This window comes from Panthera tigris, chromosome A1 (assembly GCF_018350195.1).
Source record: "Panthera tigris isolate Pti1 chromosome A1, P.tigris_Pti1_mat1.1, whole genome shotgun sequence".
Lineage (NCBI taxonomy): Eukaryota > Metazoa > Chordata > Mammalia > Carnivora > Felidae > Panthera > Panthera tigris.
The window spans coordinates 17,488,367-17,508,094 of record NC_056660.1 but is presented as its reverse complement, the minus strand read 5'-3'; the positions used below and the strand labels follow the sequence as shown (position 1 = coordinate 17,508,094).

Sequence of the window (19,728 nt, the reverse complement as noted above, 5' to 3'; positions counted from 1 at the left end):
AAAGTAGCCACTTTTCCTCCTTAGCAAGCAGGTCTTCCTTTAAGAAAGGGCCATTTGTAAACATTATTGATTAATAACATAGCAAATGTGTTTTAGAATGAAACCAAAAATATAAGAAAATAATCAGGAGGCTGATATGACTTCTTCTTTTTTTTTTTTTTTTTTTGGTTTATTTATTTTGAGAGGGAGAGAGAGAGCACAAGCAGGGGAGGAGCAGAGAGAGAATTCCAAGCAGGCCCCATACTGTCAGCACAGAGCCCAACGTGGGGCTCTCTCTCACCAACTGCGAGATCATGACCCGAGCCACAATCAAGCTATGGACACTTGACTGAGCCACCCAGGTGCCCCAAGGCTGATCTGATTTTTAACCTGGTAGAATGTTGACAAAACTAATTAATAGAGAAGATTTGTAGAGAAAAAATTCATTTATGAGATCTTTTCAGAAAATTTCATATGAATGGATTTTTCCAGATAAATGAATTTTCCATTTAAAGGAATAGTTAATGGAAAAAAAGCGAGGACTGGCTTCCATCCCAGCTTCACTCCCTTAGAGCTGTTTGATTCTGGGCAAGTTATTTGGCCTCTCAGAATTTCAGTTCTTTGGTCTCTCAAACTGAATGACAACCCCCACTTCAGAGGCCTGTGAAAAGGATTAAGTGTGGCGAAAGTGGAAGGTGCTTTGAACGTGGAAAACCTACGGTAAATATTAGTCCCGCCTTTCTGCCTTAAAGGCCAACACATTTCCTATTTTAATCATGTTGAAATGGTTTGAGGAGGTAGATGTATTATAGCCAGAATCCATCCTTTTAGCCAGAATATGTGAAACATATAAAAAACATAAGCAAGCCTGTAAAAAATAACCTCATTCGCAGTTATGTTCTCCTATGACTCATAAGGAAAGGTTCGTAGGAGTCATGGACATTTGTTTAAGAGTGATGTGCCTTTTCTCTAAATAGCCAAGACTGAAAAATTTTTTGAGTTCTTTCGGGGTTTTTTTTGTTGCTTTGCAACAGTTTTATGTCACACTGTTGGCAGTTATTCATTACAATTATTACTTACGCCTTTCTGTCCTTATTCCCTCACTTCTAATTTGTGTCCTTTCTCATCTAATCGTCATGCATCGTCTTAAAATCATGGTTTAAAGGAACACAGTTCAGCTCTGTTTCCGTGCACTATGTGTCTTTGAAATACTGATTTTTGTATGCTCTGGACAGTGTTTTCTAGGTTTTTTTTCTTGCCTCCCGATTTGGGGTCATATTTTGGGTAGCTGAGAACGTCAGCTACGTGATGTCTGGATGGTAAGCTACTTTGGCTTGGCAACTGGCTGTTTTGATGACAATGGCAAATGAGTTCAGTGTTACAGGAGCCCTGGTTCTAAGGAGTGATGTCTCCAGATAATTCAGGGGTCCAAAGTCCATGAATAAGCTTCAGAGATTTGTGACCCCCCTGAAATTGTGTGCAAATTTCATATGCCTGTATGTACATGCTGTTTTCTGGAGAGTTTATTCTAACTTTTATATAGTATTCAAATGGGTTCCTGACATCTGGAGACTTAGAACCTTTGGTCAACCACATTTGGAAGTCTGATATTAGGAAGCTGAGAAACTTGACCTCTAGACTTTATCTGCCAACGATTCTCAAAAGCCCTCCCCCAACCCCTGCCCAGGAGCTTGGAAAGCTACTGAACCCTTTTGACTTGATTTCAGTATCTATGAGTGTTTGTCACGGGGATGTTGTAGGGGGAAACATCATACTTACGCTAAGCATTACTGCAAATAGATATTCCCATATACCAATACTACTTTGGGTTTTTTTGTTCGGTTGGGTTTTTTTTGTTTGTTTTTTGTATTTTGTTTGTGTTTGCTTTTTTAAAAAGTCAGCTTTATTGGGATATAATTTCCATACGGCAAAATTTACGAATGTTAAGAGTACAATTCAAAGGATTTTGACAAGTTTGTAAAATCACGTAACCACCACCAAAATAAAAATACCGAACATTTCCTCTACCCCCAAAGGATTCCCTCATACTCCTGCTAATTCTACTTTAAAATCGTATCTGTGAAAATGAGTGCTCAGCCATCCTGGTGAATTGAGTATGTTTCCACTCAGACTTCTGGCCAGTTCCTTTCATGCTGCTATCAGAAGGCAATTATTTAGCATGTCTCCAGAGCTCTTGGTTCTGAACTGTCTTGTCAAAGATGTTTGTATAATGAACAGATAGATCTTGAATCCTACTGGAGCAGACGGCAGGTTTGTTTATTGTTTAGTATAATAAAGATAATGTCTCCCTCTGGTGTGAAGCTTGGGCGGATTTGTTTACAGCCTATTATAAAAAGTTGGGGTTCTCTAAACACGGGATTCCTCAACTGTGACCCAAACTCACTGACTTTGCCGCATCAGCCCCTGTGAGATGTGGGAGGCAAGGGGGTGGATGCAAATGTGAAGCTCATGCTGCTTGCTGTCTGTGAATAATACATCTCCACATCTCTGATGTGGGAGTCTCTTGTCTCCTCCAGCTTCTGTGAAATGGTGGCAGTTTAACGTGTCAGCTCGCAAGCACAGTAAAATCTCAGATTCCTCACCTCCTTGACACCACTGTTATAATGCCTGTAATTCATACGAAAATACTTCAGGATAAAGAGAGATGTGTCTGTCAGTTAGGGACGGTCACAACCCAGGTGCATCTTCCAGACCAGATACTCAAGGCTGCTGGTACGAGTGTTCTGATATCTGTATCCCAACCAACACCGGCAGCTTTACTATTCGCACAGCCCTGTCAGAAGTGGATTTTTATTGGTGGAATTAATATCTTATTAATTAGCATGATGAATGTTAAACGTGGATTCTTCTCAGTGAGACTGTGGATTAGCTCCAAGAGTTAAAGACACTCCTTATCCTTGCTTGAAGGGATGGAAACATCCACCCTGCCTTTAGCCATTACTCTAAGTCCCTGTGATACTCAAACTCTCAACCGATTTTCCATGGGCCCTGACCAATCCACGCTAAAATCTTGGCCACGGCACTGGAGCAGGCTCCCCAGGGGTCCTGCTCTGCCAGGCACTAGCTCTTTGGTATCTGGGACATGAGGCTAGGTTTCTCTAGGGTTCCCAGACAGGGAAGGGACAATGGGACACTTGGGGAACTTGGAGAAGTGGCTGTTCACCCACCAGTACAGAGAGGTACATATTTTAGTATTTCTGACAACCGGTACAGGTTCACTGAAGCATGCCCGCTATGCATACAATGCCCTCAGGAGTGGCAGCCAAGGCTGGATCACCCCTAAAAAGCTCAATTTCCAGCCTTTGTTTGGAGAACTTTTGGTTGTTTGTGGCCAAAGGGACCAGAGTCCTGCCCTGGAACATTGCTCCAATGGCTCCTTCATGCAAAGTGGTGTTTGCAAACACTTAAAGGATAGAGAGCTAAGATTTAACTAGCTCCCAGGACAGGTCGATGACCTGGTTTGTGCCTTGATTGCTGTTTGTTTAATAAGCGTCTGTCTGTGTAGCAGGATTTGGTCTGAGGCTTGCTTTCATCATAACTTGGAAATGAGGTTGTAGGAGAGTGGCTCCCCGATACCATCCCTCACACTTTTGCAGCAGTGACTGTAATTTACCGGAGGGTCTCAAGGTTGTGCTTGACCAAATTGGATTAGGCTCGTCCGCAGCAGCCACCTTACGCACAAGGAGGGATCGTCCAGGAAAACCTCTTAAACGGAGGACCGGACACCGAGAATATATTCAGAGGCTGCTTGGTGGCTGATGGAAGCATGACAGACAAAGGGAAGAGGGCTGATAAAATGCCATCAGGACGGAGTGCAGTACGTCTTCACGTAGGTTTCCTGGAAAATTGGCTGCAGCCGCGGGCTACACAGAGGACAGGCAATTAGAGACAGTCTAGGTACCTTCACACTCTCTTTTGGGGCCATTTATGAGTCAGAGGAGCAGAATCTGAGGTCGTTCCAGCCTTTATAAACAGCAATGACAGACAGCTAGAGGATAATCTGTCACCATACGCTGAAGAAAGCCCCGCTGGTTGTCTCAGCCTTCCCCACTCGGAGATCGGATTCTGGGTCGGTTCACAGCGTGAACACAAAGGCCACCAGCATACGTTGTGTATATAGAGCCAATGTGTGTGCCTTATCACCTTCCCAGTGGCGTTATCTCTAGTGAAACTTTCAGGATGAATTCGGTGCTAAGGGGCAAGGATTCATAACAACAAGCTGGCCGGACAGGACAAAGGGAAAACCATCTTTTACGTGTAAATGGCGCAAATGTGTACATTAATGAAATTATTTCCTGGGCCACAGAACAGAGGCCCGTTGGACTGGTGCGATCATAAGAATTCAGATGCACTCACCCTACTTTTCTGACACTTGAACTGGGATTTGATTATGCTTCTGGAAGCACCAGGGTGGTTTTATTTTGCCATTGCTTTGTGTCGTGGGAATGCTGTGTAGGCAAAACAGCTTAGCCACCCGTTCCATGGTTATGTGGCTCTTACTGGAATTCAGGAGGGGATGATGCAGGACCTTGAGTCAGCGCAGACTTTAAGAGAAAGGCCCCTGAGTGGATCTGACTGGAAGGACGAGCAATGAGCAGGTTTGGTGTGGCAGGGTCAGGAACACCACTGAGAGAGGAAGTGAAGTGCGAGAGGAAGTGAAGCATGGCACCTGGGCGGCCACACCCACCAAAATACTGGAACGTGTGTTTCTTAGATCTTTCAGGATCAGTTTCTCTGACTGATCCATCTCCACCCGCTTCTCTACCCCCACATAACACTGCTCTTGTTTTGTTATATTGTGACAAAATGTATGTAACATAAAACTATATCATTTTAACCATTTCTAAGTGTGCAATTCAATGGCATTAAGTAAATCCACGGTGTGGTGCAACCATCATCACTAACCACTTTCTAACGTTTTCGTCACCCTAAACAGCATCTGTACCCAGTAAACAAGAATTCTCCATTATCTTCTTCTGCCAGACCCTAGTAACCACTATTGTACTTTCTGTCTCTATGAATGACCCTATTCAAAGCACCTCATACACGTGGACTCCTACAATATTTGTTCGTCCTTTTGTGTCTGGCCTTTTTTAAACGTGTTTTTAATGTTTGTGTATTTGTCTTGAGAAAGAGAGAGAGCACAAGCAGGGGAGGGGCAGAGAGAGGGAGAGAGTGAGAATCCCAAGCAGATTCCGTGCTGTCGGTGCACAGACCGACATGGGGCACAAACCCACAAACCGTGAGACCATGACCTGAGCTGAGATCAAGAGTTGCATGCTTAACCAACTGAGCCACCCAGATGCCCCAGGGTCTGGCTTTTTTCACTTAGCATAATGTCTTTAAAGTTTCATCCATGTTGTCTAACACGTGCCAGAAGTTCATTCCTTCTTACGGCTGAATAATATTCCATTATATGGACCCACCACATTTTGTCTCTTCATCTAAGCCTGCTCATTTTTTACCTAGTTGTTTTCACACTGGTGATTTATGTATATCGACATGAAATACACCTGTTTCACTGGTTTGTTGGTAAAAGAGGTTGTTGGTTTATCCCCCCCCTGCCCCCCGACACACACAATTTTATAATTATTTCCTTTGGCGTTGGGAAGTTAACTTTAAAAGCACAGGTAGGTAATGATGTGGTGTACATCCTCATTGCCCAAATAGGACTGTTTTTTTGGTTAAGAATAACCCAGCATCAGCACCCTGCTTTAGATTACAACCAGGAAATTCAAAGTTATAAACAAAAAGAAAGAATCTCCCTACTGAAGAAAACACATTCAAGAGACCTGGGAAGATGACTTTGGTCATCGGTGAAATACAGGAGATGACCTATATCAAGGGTGAGCATGTCATGTGACAAGTATGTCCTGTTTGTTTTTTCAGTAAGTTTTATTGAAACACAGCCATGCTCATGTGTTTACTTAGTGTCTATAGCTGGTTTTTTTTTTTTTAAGTTTATTTACTTTGAGAGAGAGAGAGAAAGAGAGAGCAGGGGAGGGGAAGACAGAGAGAATCCCAAGCAGGCTCCCAAACTGTCAGTGCAGAGCCCAATGTGGGGCTCGAACTCACAAACCGTGAGATCGTGACCTGAGCCAAAATCAAGAGTCAGACCCTTAACTGACTGAGCCTCCCAGGCGCCCCCTCTATGGCTGCTTTTGACCTAAAGTATTTACTCTCTGGCTCTTTTCAGAAAAAGGTTGCCAAGCCTTGCTGTAGATGATCCTTTTCCAGTGTCCCTTGTCTCTAAAATCTGTGATGCTGTGATGTGCTAGGTGGAAGGAGGAGAAGTGAAGGAAGGATAAAGTCACAAGGACACAGAAATGGTCCTTGACAAGGCTCGAAGTGTGAAAAAGCCTCTGTCCTGTTCAGGCTGAATTCCTTACCGTAGTCCTGACCCTGCACCCTCCTGACCTGCTGGAGTTGCCAGAGACGGCTTAGATGGCACGGAAAACTCCGGAAAATTCCTGGAGGTTTCTCTTAGCGAGCATATGCTTTGCTTGTGTGAAATCTATATATCGGCCGGAAAAGCCCCTTTCCTTCCGTGGGAAGTGTTGTTTCCCACGTGGACTATACATAACCAGTAGCCTGGAGGCGCTTTGTGGAGGAAGGGGGACCTGTGTCCCTCTGCTGCCTGTGCCCCTCCTGGAGCAGGTGGAGCCAGCGCCCCTGTCCTTCCTCACCGGGACACCTGCGTCCGCACACATACACCGCTCACTTACCGCTTGGCGCTATTTTATGACGAATGTCAGGATGTCCTCTTTATTTCGGCGGGTTTAGTAGGCTGTTTGCTTCGTTGGCTGTGGTCCGCTCTGGTCCGCTGTGGTTGGCAGGAATGGGAGGGGGCTTTGTGCGACAGAGGATGCAACTTGAGGGCAGGGACTCCCCAGATACCCCACTGAGTGCTGTGCCCCGCAGAGCAAGGAGTGCGAATGCAGGGGAAGAGGGTGAATGCATGTTTTCGTGGGGCAAATTGCACAATAAAAATTGCCATCAGTTCTCATTTTGCATGCCGTAGGACCCACGTATTTATTGGGTTCTTGCTCTTTGTATTTACAAGCATGAAAGTCTCCCAGTCATCTTACATATGTATGTGTGTGTGTGTGTATAATTTATATTTTTATATATACGCGGGTATAGGTATACATTCATGTATATAGACACAGTTAATTTTTATATTTGTTTAATTTTGATTTTGAAATGAGCTCAGATTTATAGAAAAGTCACAAGGGGCGCCTGGGTGGCTCAGTCGGTTGAGGTCATGATCTCGCGGGGCGTGAGTTCAACCACCGCATAGGGCTCTGTGCTGATCGCTCAGAGCCGGGAGCCTGCTTCTGATTCTGTGTCCCCCTCTCTCCTCTGCCCTTCCCCTGCTCTTTCTCTCTCTGTGTCAAAAATAAATAAGGGGAAGGGCAGAGAGAGAGGGAGACACAGAATCTGAAGCAGGCTCCGGGCTCTGTGCTAACAGCACAGAGCCCTATGCGGTGCTTGAACTCACGAACCATGAGATCATGACCTAAGCTGAAGTCAAACACTTGACCGACTGAGCCTTGCAGGCGTGCCCTTATCTCTACATTTTTACGCAGTGACAAGTTTGGGCATTCTCTTCTCTTTCCAGACACAGGAGGACAAGAGGTATCATTTTAACCACTTGTTCCATTAAACGTTTGAATTAAAGCTTTTGTATGTTTTAGGCCAAAGGCTTAAAACTTGTTTCTTTTTTTACTAGTGACACCTTTGTTCAGTAACTTCACAAAAGAACAAATAGATTCCTTTTGTTCTTGTTTTTTCTAAATGCATATGCAGACAAGGTGGTATGAATATGAAGAGCCATGAAGGAGTTTATTCGAGAAGATAAGGCCTATCAAACTTGCGTCTGTGATATTTAAGAGGACAAAAGCTTTTGTCTCTCCACTGATCCTTCCACCTTCCAGCCCTCATTATTTATAAAGCAAAAAAGATGAAGTCAAAAATACCTACTTCTTTGCTACACAAGCTTTTCATTTGTATCTTAACATGGTGAAAAGTTTTAAAAAATTTTTTTTTCTGTTTATTCAGTTTTTGAGAGGCAGAAGCAGGCTCCCTGTGTCAGCGCACAGCCTGATACAGGGCTCGAACTTGAACCGTGAGATCATGAGTTGAGCCGAAGTCTGCCGCTTAGCCAGCTGAGCCACCCAGGTGCCCCAACATGGTGAAAATGTTAAAATATCACAGAGGAAAGATAGTCCACCTTGATAAATGAAGTCAGTCGTCTCATTACATCTGGACCCAGGCACTCACGGCCACAAGGCTGGGAGCTTAGCAGCGACCTAGTGAAGAAAGAAGTACGCTAGGGACCAGTGGGGCTCAGGTTCAAAATCAGAGCACAGGAAGGCCAAGGACCCATGGAGTTTTGTGTCAGATGGCGTCGGCGAGAGGGTAGGACTGCCTGAGCCACTGCGCTTTGTGTTGTGCTTGAACAGCACTGTACGGTGGGTGGGACTGTGGCCAAATCTCTGGGTGGGTCTGAGGATGGCATGATGGCTCCTGACCAACCGCTGAGCATTTACAAGCAGACAGTAGCCGAGAAGGATCTGGAGTGTGCCCAGGGCTTGGACAGAGTCGGGGGGGGGGGTTCAAAACACCTGGCCTGGGGGCATGTTCATGGTCAGGTTCACACCGAGGAAGGATCAGTAGTCTGAATTCATCAAGCAAGCTTATTGGACCCCTGCTCCCCACATTCTCTAGAAGGGATGGTGTCGCCACGAGAGTGCTGGTTTAGTTCCATCGCCTCAGGAGTTGGATGCCAATTCAGCCAGCGGCAGGCGTTTAATAACCAGAACCGCCGTGCAAGGTGGACACAGAGACGTGGAGTCTTCTAAGAAGACCCATAAATTCAAAGGAGGAAAATATGTTTCATCTCTCCTTGGCATGGAAGTTCTAGCAAAGACAAGTGCTGTCTAACAAATGCGAGAAGTACACTGGACTAGCTCATCCTAATACATTCTCTGAGCACTGGAGAAATTTCTAGAATCAGTTTGACCCAAGTCCACATTGAAGTTTTATCATTTATTTGAGATACTAGGCAAGTTACTTACCTTGCATGTAAGTCAATTTTTTCATCTTCACAAAGGGAATCACGTGGGGAAAATATAAACAGATTTGCTTCTCTCCTTTCTGGGAAACGGTGGAGGCAAAAATGATTAAGTGAGTTGCCACTTGTAAACTCTTCATGGGGCGCCTGGGTGGCTCAGTCGGTTGGGCGTCCGACTTCGGCTCAGGTCATGGTCTCGCGGTCCGTGAGTTCAAGCCCCACGTCAGGCTCTGGGCTGATGGCTCAGAGCCTGGAGCCTGTTTCCGATTCTGTGTCTCCCTCTCTCTCTGCCCCTCCCCCGTTCATGCTCTGTCTCTCTCTGTCCCAAAAATGAATAAACGTTGAAAAAAAAAAAATTTAAACTCTTCAGTGCACGCCTCACAGTCTATATACATAAACAGCTGTTAATATAATGAGTAATTTCATGTTTCTGTTCTCAACACAGATACAGTGTCTGATACTCATTCATGCCACGAACATAGATCAGTCGTCTGCTGTGGTCCAAGAGTTTTACTGAGCACCAAGATACCAAAGTAGAGCAGACGGACACAGTGATACATAGTAGGCTCTGAAATGTTGATGGGCCCGATTATGAAAAAAGCAGAGGTTAAACTACAGTTTCCTCAAAAGGCGAAAAGATCTGTGGAATTCCGTGGTTACTCGTAGTAAGGCTGGATTCGTTGTACTTTCTCTTCTGTCTCTATTACTAACAAGAGCCGCACCACGAACTGACTTGAGCCTCCCCCCAAAACTCGGCCACCCCTCTCCTACCCCGTCTCCTCTTCTAGGCCGCCCCGGAGTGCCGCCACAACATCTTTTTCCATTGACTTGGCAGGTGGCTGTGGTTTGCTGCTTTCTGTCCCATTAACCTCTATTTTATCTGTCAAGAAGAGTATTCCCCATTGTTGAAAGCAGCAATTTGCCAACCAAGCAAGCTTACAGTCCTGTTTGATGGAGCATCACAGAGAGCAGAAGGGAAAGTTTAAACAGATTTGCTTCTCTAATTTCCCGAAAGGATCACAGACAAAACTCGCCCTCTAGTAAAATGCTTTTTGTGTGCATTATAATAACAAGCCTTTATTGGCATGACAGGGGAAGAGAGAGGCCATGGAAGAATGGTCCCGAATTTCCTGGTTTCATTTAGTCCTGTTACTACTCATGGACTACCATATTGTCTAAAACATATACACTTTCCTGATAGCCTAATGTACTCAAAAAGACTTTTCCCTCTTACTATTGTAAAACATGGTGCTAATTTGTTATTACGGAGCATGTGGGTTTAAACAATGGAATCAGGCTCCCAGAGGAAAAAAATCTACTTTTTCTTTTCCTTTGGAGAACTTCAAGGTACAGTGTGTCTACTGTGCTGTTGGAAAATCACAGAACTCTCCCGAACTCTGGATGTTTTGTATTTATATTTATGTTCCATGAAAAAATTCCCTCTTCTATCTGGTTGATTTCATCCAACTGAACTTCTAAGAAACATACGTGTAATATATATATATGAGGGATGGCTTCAAAATAATGCAAGTGATGTGAGTGATCCCTGAGAATTGGTCTTAACTAGAACATAAACCTCCTTAGACCAAAGACCCTTTCTGTCTTGTTCGCTGCTGGGTCTCCAGCTTGTATAACGTTGCACATATGATAGGTGTTCAAGATTTACTGGTTAATGTTGAACACCATACGGTTCCATCTACCGGTACAGATGAAATTTCTGGAGAGGTTTTTAGGCTTCAAGCTCTCAAACTCTGGAAGTAGTTATCCCCATCCCCATCTCTGGCTTACACCCAAGATGGCACTCATTTCGTTCTTGAACTATCCTTTAACAAGACCTCAGTCTGCCTGCATTTCTCCATTTCCCATCCCCCTAGTGCAAGTACACTCTTGCCTGGCCTCCCGCATTTCCACCTGGCTTGCTCCCGCTCTTCCTCTTCCAGGTCTCAGCATAAATTTCATTTCTGACTTAAGGTTCTCCTACACTGACCACACTCTATTGAGCTCCCTTGTGATTTGCTCTCTTAGCATCCTGAACTTCTTTTCATCAAAGCACGTATCACAATTATCATTACATAATTATCTCCGTAATTATTGTTTAGTACTTCCTTGACTAGACAATAGCTCCTTGATAGCAGGGACTGTAGCCACCTTGTTTCCAACAAGATCTCCAGCACCCAGTGACCCTCAGTCAGAGGGTCAATAGGAGACTATTATTATAATAGTCCTATACTATTATTAGTAAGTATTTGTTGAATTGATGAAGGAATTGAGGGAGGCAGGGAAAGAGGAAGAATGGGAGGAAAGGAATCAAGGAGTAAGGAATCAGGGATTCGATGGCTTAGTGTTTCTTTAGATTTGCTTAAATCCTATTGACACATCTTGATTTTACCAGATTGATTCCCACGATTTCCTGCTTCTCAAAAGATGTGTGTGTGTGTGTGTGTGTGTGTGTGTGTGTGCTTTTGTATATTCTTTTGAGGTTAGTTTGATGGGCTGGCTGTATTTCTGAATAATCCAAACTACCAGAATAAATCCATATTGATTTAATGGTTCTGTATTTTATGAATTACTTGGTAATTGAAAATTACTTGGTAAATGAAAGTCTTCATATCTGAAATAGAAGAATATTTTCTTTCAAATCACACTGAACATTAGTTGCTTATTTTGGATCTGAGCCAGTTGCTGAATTTAAATCACAAAATATATAGATTACACACATATATCTATATATATGAGTAATTAGTGGCAATATCTGATGACATTCTCAAACATTTTTTTCCTATGGTACACTTTTTAAATGACTTTATTTAGTTTCCTTCCTATTTTCTTTTTTTTAAATTTAAATTTTTTTTAACGTTTATTTGTTTTTGAGACAGAGAGAGACAGAGCATGAACAGGGGAGGGGCAGAGAGAGAGGGAGACACAGAATCCGAAACAGGCTCCAGGCTGTCAGCACAGAGCCTGACGTGGGGCTCGAACTCACGGACCGTGAGATCGTGACCTGAGCTGAAGTCGGACGCTTAACCGACCAAGCCACCCAGGCGCCCCTTTTTTAAATGTTTACTTATTTATTTTGAGAGAGAGAGAGTTGGGGAGGGACAGAGAGAGAGAGAGAGAGAGAGAGAGAGAGAGAGAGAGAGAGAGATTCCCAAGTAGGCTCCAAGCTGCCAGCACAGAGCTCTACACAGGGCTCAGTCCCACAAACTGTGAGATCATGACCTGAGCTGAAATCAAAAGTCAGACGCTCAAATGACTGAGCCACCCAGGTGGCCCTCTTTGTATTTTCATCTGTTAGCTGGTTTGATGAGCTGACTACATGTCTTATGACACAAACAAGAAGGGATCCAGAACCATAACAATTACTGGAAATGATACATATGCACGTGCAAGACATGGAGTTAGATTTGCCCCCCGGAAGACAGTAGTGTGGGGCGATGGGTGATGCCAAAGACTTTATCCTGGCTGTGGGTCTTTCAGGTGATGGCAAGGCTCCGGTGTGTTGTTAGGTGGGTAGGGTGGTCAAGCCTCTGACAGCGGAAGCCTCACAGACCTTTACCGTGAAACCAAAAAAGCAAGAAAGATTTTGTTCACTTGCTCTTGTCTCAAATCAGGTTTCCCAGAGCAGATGCTGAGATGAGGATTCTTATTCGAAGAAACCAGTAAGAGAATGGGAAGTAACATAGTGAAGGGGTAAACACCAGGCAAGAGTGCGATTTCAGGTGAGGTCCCAGCCTCAGCCTCAACTCACTGGGACTCTAGAACATTCGTTCCACTGTAGAATTTGTCCCACCTGGAGGCAAGAAAGCTGGCTTCCATACTCCTGCACCAGTCAGACATTGGCCACTTGCCACACCAGGGGCTTAAGCTCTCTGAGAGTTGGGGCGCCGTGGCATCAGGCTCACGGGTCCTCTGAAGAGGGTCTCAGGGGTAAACTGTTAGGAGTAGTGCACAATCAGAAGCTAAGGATGAGACCCCAGGACCAGCGAAGGGGTATAAAGGCATTGGGTGCAATATCTACACCATCTGCTACCAGCCTTGCCAGTGAAGAGCCCCTAAAGTTCAAACCCCTGCTATTCTATTAACTTCCCTGGAGAAAAAAATATATACTCTCTCTCTCCTGGGTCCTCAGTAGTCAATCCTTTAGGCTTCTTTTTCATCTTTATTTAATACACATGACTACTGTCACAAGGACTATTTTCAAAGAATTGCCCTCACCGGTTACTTTCTCTGGAATGAGTGTCCAATAATTAATAAAGAATCGTGTACTCTGCTCTTCGTGTTAGGTCATGGAACTGTGTGTAGGTCAATACCTGTTTATTAATGAACAATGGATTATGTTCCGTGTTATGAGCCCGAGACTGAATGGATTGCCCACAAATTTTGCTGACTTCTTGAAAGGTTCTAAAGCACTTGCCATCTCTTAGCTACCTATTAATTCTCCCTCCTAGATTTATTTAATCCAGCTGAAGAATAATTCAAAATGGAGATTATTCCCAAGATTCACAAATGGAGATTATTCCCCAGCCACATTCATGGATGGTTATCAGAAAACTTGGCCCATGAAGGGGACTCTGCTACCCTTGAAAAATACTTATCCTACGTATCATTATTAACGGAGCTCATTGTGCCAGTGAGACCTACCCCGAGGTGGAGATGTGATCTTTCAGGATCTATTATCCTGTTAAGTTTAACACACTCTGTATGAGGCTATAAATGCTATAAATTTGGTTTGGGAACGTCTCTCCAAAAGTTCCGTGCCAAAGCAGGACTAGAGTTATTCTTGTAATAAAATCCCAGATTTACTCTGTTTTTCGGGGACTAAGCTGTTTGCCTACTTTGCTTCCTTTCTTTGTTTTTCTTTTACCTTGCCTTTCATTCAACATTTACTTAGTGAGTGACTATTACGAGCCAGGCACTGTTTTGGGGATAGAGAAGAAAATATACAGAAGTCTCCCATAACTGAAACTCTTATTCTAGTGGAAGAGACTGAAGTTAAACTCTCTCTCTCTCTCTCTCTCTCTCTCTCACACACACACACACACACACACACACACACACACACACGCATACACACGCACATGCACACACACACACGGTATTTACAAACCATAGTAAGTGCTACAGAGGAAATAAAGTGAGGTAAAGGAACAGAGACTTTGATGAAGCAGGTGGGGGGTGGGACATATCTTTACAGAGATGCCATTTCAGAAGGAGCCAGCTCTCTAATTATCTGAAGTAGAACTTTCTGGGTAGAAGGAATAATGAACGTGAAGCACCAAGCCAGCAACAAGCCTGATGAGGTCCAGAGAAGGCAGCCAGTGTGTCCAGAAGGAAGACAGAGGGAAGTTGGTCATGAGTTTTGAGAAGTAGGCAGATACCAGCTCATGCAAGGTCTCACAGGCCATTGGAAGGAGACTAGATGCTTGACAATCCTTTAGAAAATTTCAAGTAAGTCAGTGTCTTAACACGATTCATTTTTAAAAAGATAGTTGCCTGCTTTGCTGTTGGTGATACCATAAGCAGAAGCAGGGAGACAGGAAAGCAATGACGGCAGGTAGGACTGTATGGGGATGCTGCAGGCATTTGAGTGGTAATACAGAGGATAAATTTTGGAGAGAGGCAAAGGACTTGCCACTCATTAACGGGGAGTCTTCGGGCAGGTTAGTGCATTTTTCTTGACTTTACTTTTCCCATCTGAATGTACCTATCACATCATGTTCTTATGAGGATTAAATGCATTAATATGTACTCCATGTAAAGCTCTTCTAATAACTTGGAACAAGTAGTAATCATGCATGTAATACATGTTCACTATTTTTAACTCGTTACTTTTATTAGATACATAAAGGGAGAGAAATCAAGGATGACACATAGATTGAAGACTGAACATAGCCTATTGTCTGTGTACGTAGGTGGTATATGCTTGAGATGTGGAGGCTCTCGATTTAATTTTGCTACTATTGCCTTGTGGTGACCACAAGCCAATGACTCACTTAGCTTTGATTGACCTCAGCGTCTTATTTTTTAAATTTTTTTCTTAATGTTTATTTATTTTTGAGAGAGTGAGGCAGAGTGTGAGCATTGGAGGGGCAGAGACAGAGGGAGACACAGAATCCTAAGCAGGCTCCAGGCTCTGAACTGTCAGCATGGAGCCCGACGCAGGGCTTGAACTCACGAACCGTGAGATCATGACTTGAGTTGAAGCCATACGCTTAACCGGCTGAGCTACTCAGGCGCCCCACCTGACCTCAGCTTCTTATCCGTAAATGGGGTACATGCTAACTATCCCTCTAGTAAACTTCAGTGAAGATGTGAAGTCAGATTGCATGCTTCACTTAACAGTCTTTGAATTTTTCAATAGAAAAGTTATTAATGAACAAGATAAAAATGACTCACTTGTAAAAAAAGGATATGATTTTCAATCTATGGTTTATGTGTTCAGTGACTGAAATTTAAGTATCTCAGTGTATGTGTTTGTATCTAATGTAATATATAAATGATAACAAAAGAAAAGGGAGAAGATAAGATCATAAAACTGGCTAAAAGAAAGATTAAAATTAGAGCAGAAAAAGACAATTGTTCAATGAAAGATATAGAAGCCTTCCATACTGTCCAGACAAAAAGAATAACTTGAATGTTGTAAAACAAAATATGGGGGAAGAGAGGATTAATGAATGCAGAAACCTGTTTTATTAATTCAAATAGGATATTTTGGGTGAATGGCTTCTTATTCTTAGAACATGAAAGCCAAGTTTGAGTCCTGGTTCTGAAGGGCATATTGGTTGCTTTAAAGTTTTGGCATGTATGGATACAGCTGCTAAAAACATCCATGTGCAGATTTTTGAGTGGACGTAAATTTTTGGTTCCTTTGGGTAAATAGTAAGTAGTGTGATTGCTGAATTGTACTGTGAGAGTATGTTTAGTTTTATCGTTTAATAAGAAGTCACCAAACTGTCTTCTTAAGTGTTTTAAAGTGGCTGTACCATTTTGTGTTCCCACACCAATGTGTGAGAGTTCTTGTTCCACATCCTCACTAGCCTTTGGCGGTGTCAGTGTTCCAGATTTTGGCTAGTCTTGTAAGTATGAGGTGATATCTTGCTGTTTGATGCTTTTTAAAGTTTATTTACTTATTTGAGGGGGAGAGAGGGGCAGAGGGAGAGAGGGAGAGAGTCCCAAGCAGGCTCTGTGATGTCAGCGCAGAGCCTGATGCAGGGCTTGGTCTCAGGAACGGTGAGATCGTGACCTGAGAGCCAAAATCAAGAGTTGGGTGCTTATTAACCAACTGAGCCACCCAGGTGCTCCAGGAGTTTTGTAGTTCTATGTGTTACAGTTAGGTCTGTTATCTAGTTTTAGTTAATTTTTGTGAAGGCTGTAGGGTCCATGTCTTTTTTTTTTTTTTTTTTTTTTTTTGCATGTGAATGTCCAGATATTTCAGTACCATTTATCGAAAAGACTCTCTTTGCTTCATTTTATTGCCTCTGCTTCTTTGTTAAATATCAGTTAATTATATCTATGTGAGTCTATTTCTGACCTGTCTACTCTGTTCCATTGCTCTATTTGTCTGTTCTTTCACCAATACCACACTGTTTTGATTACTGGAGATTTATGGTAAGTCTTAAAGTTGAGTAGTGCCAGTCCTCTAACTGTGTCGAACGTGTTTGAAATTTGTTCAATATTATGTTGGGTATTCTGAGTCTTTTGCCTTTCCATATAAACTTTAGAATAAGTTTGTCAATATCCCCAAAATAACTTTCTGAGATTTTTTTTAATAGGATTGCATTGAATCTACAGACCAAATTGGCAGGACTGACATCTTGTTACTGTCAAGTCTTCCTGTTCATGGACATGGAATATTTCTCCATTTACTTAGTTCTTTGGTTTTGTTCATCAAATCAATTTTGTAGATTTCCTCATATAGATTGTGTACATGCTTTATTAGATTTATACCTAATTATTTTACTTTGGGCGTGCTAATGTAAATGGTGTTATCTTTTAAATTCCAAATTTTACTTATTCATTGCTGGTATATGGGAAGTGATTGACTTTTACATATAACCCTTGTATCCTGCAACGTTGATATAATCCCTTATTAGTTCCAGGAGTGGTTTTTTGTTTGTTTGTTTGTTTGTTTGTTTGGTCGGTTGGTTGGTTGGTTGATTTTTTGTGGATTCTTTCACATTTGCTATAGAGACAATCATGCCGTCTACAAAGACAGTTTTTTTTTCTTCCTTCCCAATCTGTATACCGTTTATTTCCTTTTCCTGCCTTATTGCAATAGCTAGATCCTTTAGTGAAGTGTTGAAAAGGAGTGGTGAGAAGGGACATCCTTGCCTTGTGGGAAAGGCACAACACAGTACATTGGAGCAGCCTTCCTCTGACATCTCTTTTACCCTGAAGGTATTCATAAATTATTGGACTTTGTTACTGAAGTTTAACAATAATCATATCTAAGCAGTTTCATCAAGATCACTGAAATGGCAATCACTTGAAATTCTGAATTTCTTACAAGCCTAATGAAAATTAATCTAAAAATAGAAAGCTATATGTTTCTCACCATTAAGTATGATATTAGCAATAAATGTTTTAGATGTTCTTTGACAAGTTGAGAAAGTTTCCCTGTATTCCTAGTGTATTGAGAATTTTTTTTTAATCATGACTGGATGTTGTATTTTTGTTAAATTTTTTTTTTTGCACCTGCTGATATGTTCGTGTGATTTTTTTCTTTTAGTTTTTTGATGGGATACATGATATTAATTGACTTTTGAATGCTGAACCAGCCTTTTATATTTGGGATAAATCACACTTGGTTGTTGTATGATTCTTTTCATACATTGCTGAATTAGATTTGCTAATATTTTGTTGAGAAATTTTGTATCTCTGTCCGTGCGAAATAATGATTTGTAGTTTCTTGTAATTTTTGCACAATTTTGGTGTTAGGGCAATAATGGTCTCATAGAATGCTAATGAATTCTGCTCTAACTTTTATTTATTTTCTTCTGCTTACTTTGAGTTTAATTTGCTCTTCTTTTTCTAGTTTCCTAAGGCAGAAACTTCTATTATTGATTTTAGATCATTCTTCTTCTCTAATAATGCTTTTGATTCTCTACATTTCCCTCTAAGCACTGTTTTCATTGCATTCTATAAATTTTCATAAGTTGTGTTTTCATTTTCATTTATCTCAAACTATTTTTAAATTTCTTTTGAGATTTTTTTCTCTGGCCCTGTGTTATTTGGAAGTGTGATGTTTAATCTCCACAGCGATCTGTCATTGATTTCTAGTTTAATTCCATTGTGGTCTAAGAGTAGACAATGTATGTATATCTTTTCTTTTTTTTTTTTCAGTTTATTTATTTATTTTGAGAGAGAGAGAGAGAGAGAGAGAGAAAGCACGAGTGGGGGAGGAGCAGAGAGAGGAGAGAGTGAGAATCCCAAGCAGGCTCCACACCAGCAATGCAGAGCCCAGTGCGAGGCTTGAACTCACAAACTGTGAGATCATGACTAGAGCCAGAGTCAGACACTTAACCAACTAAGCTACCCAGGTGCTCCAATTTCTATTCTTTTAAATGTTTAAAGGTATATAGTATGGCACAGAATCTTAGTAAATTTTCCATAGGACCTTGATAAGAATGTACATTCGGGGCACCTGGGTGGCTCAGGAGGTTGAGCGTCCGACTTCGGCTCAGGTCATGATCTCAAGGCTCGTGAGTTTGAGCCCCGCGTCGGGCTCTGGGCTGACGGCTCAGATCCTGGAGCCTGCTTCAGATTCTGGGTCTCTCTCCCTCTCTGCCCCTCTCCCACTCATGCTGTCTGTCTCTTGTCTCTCAAAAATAAAAAGAAACATTAAAAAATTTTTTTTAAAAAGGAACGTGTATTCTGCTGTTGTTGGTTAGAGTGGTCTGTAGATGTCAATTATATTCCGTTGATTGATATCAACTATGTCCTTTCAGATTCTTTCTGCCTGCTGGATCTGTCAATTTCCAATACAGGGGTGTTGAAGTCTCCAACTACGATAATGGGCTTACCTATTTCTCCTTGAAACCTGTCCATTTTTGTGTCATGTAATCTGACGCTCTGTTGCTAGGCACACGCGCATTACAGATTATTATGTCTTCTTGGAAAATTCGCTCCTTTATCATTATGTAATGCCTTCTCTCTACGTGATAACTTTTCTTGCTTTGAAGGCTGCTCTCTGAAATGCAGACAGCCACTCCCGCTTTCTTTTCCTAATTCTGCTTTTAGTATTGTGAGTGTGCTGTTGGTACTGTTAGTACCAATCCAACGCTGAGAGATCAGGGCCCATGTGAAGTCTTTCCGTTGTGTTCTCATTTATATGGCATCTTGATTTCAAAATGAGTATCGACCCCAGAAGAATCCGGGAGTTTTTGTTCTTCAATTCAAAAGGTAGAGTGCAAGTCCGTCCTATATAAACAGCAGTATTCACTTCAGCATCACCCACCCTTCAAATGGATCCCTTCCTCAGAGCGGCCTCTCTGCGGACGGACTGTATTCACATTTTGACTTTTCTCATTGTACGTATGGGTTTGGATGATATCAGTTAGAACTGATACTTTCTCCCATCCCGATTGCTGTCATTCTTCCTTTCCTTCAGCCAGAAGTGTGGGGTCGGGGCGCCTGGGTGGCTCAGTCGGTTA

At 42.4% G+C, this 19,728-nt stretch overlaps 1 protein-coding gene across 3 annotated transcripts in view; it reads left to right on the top strand.

Annotated features, from left to right (window-relative positions):
- LHFPL6 (LHFPL tetraspan subfamily member 6) overlaps window positions 1-19,728 on the top strand; it is a 261,724-nt gene that overhangs the window by 240,333 nt on the left and 1,663 nt on the right. The window lies entirely within an intron of this gene.